Source organism: Sinocyclocheilus anshuiensis, unplaced genomic scaffold (genome assembly GCF_001515605.1).
Source record: "Sinocyclocheilus anshuiensis isolate Anshui unplaced genomic scaffold, SAMN03320099.WGS_v1.1 scaffold364, whole genome shotgun sequence".
Classification (NCBI taxonomy): domain Eukaryota; kingdom Metazoa; phylum Chordata; class Actinopteri; order Cypriniformes; family Cyprinidae; genus Sinocyclocheilus; species Sinocyclocheilus anshuiensis.
The window spans coordinates 1,168,184-1,169,067 of record NW_015555735.1 but is presented as its reverse complement, the minus strand read 5'-3'; positions in this window follow the sequence as shown (position 1 = coordinate 1,169,067).

Sequence of the window (884 nt, the reverse complement as noted above, 5' to 3'; positions counted from 1 at the left end):
CTTTACTTTTGGGATGGTACTCTGCAGGTGATGAGCAGACTTGGTTTCCTTCAAACATGATGCTTGAAATTGAGGTTCATCAGACCAGAGAATATTATTTCTCACAGTCTGAGGGTCCTTTAGGTGCTTTTTTGCAAATGCCAAGTTTTCTTTTCATGTGTCTTCACTGAGGAGAGGATTGAGTCTTGCCACACTGCCATAGAGACTGGATTGGTGGACTGTTGCAGAGATGTTTGTCCTTCTGTAGGTTTCCCTCATCTGCATATATGATCATGGAGCTCAACTAGAGTGACCATCAGGTTCTTGGTCACCAGTCTAACCAAAGCTCTTCTGCATCAGTTGCTCAGTTTGGCCAGGAGGCCAGCTCTAGGAAGAGTCCTGGTTGTTTCAAACTTCTTCCATTAAGGGTAACGGAGACTACATGCTTCTGTGAACCTTCAATGCAGCAGAATTTTTCTGAACTCTTCCCCAGATGTGTGGCTTGAATCCTGTAAATCTTTTTTTACCTCAGGGCTTGGTTTTTGCTCTGATGTGCATTATCAGCTGTTAGACCTTTTATTAAGACATGTGTGCCTTTCCAGATCATACCCATTCAATTGAATTTGCCACAGGTTCACTTCACTCAAAGTCTAGTAACATCTACAAGCGATATGAATGCTCCTGAGCTAAATCTCAGCTGTCCCAGATTAGGGTACGAATACTTATGTAATGGAATCATTTAAGTTTTTTTATTTTTAATACATTTGCAAAGGTGTTAAAAACTAGTTTTTTGCTTTGCCATTATGGTGTATGGAGTGTAGATTGATGTGGAAAAAAGTAATTTAAAGGGGTCATATGATGCGATTTCAATTTTTCCTTTCTCTTTGAAGTGTTACAAGCTCTTG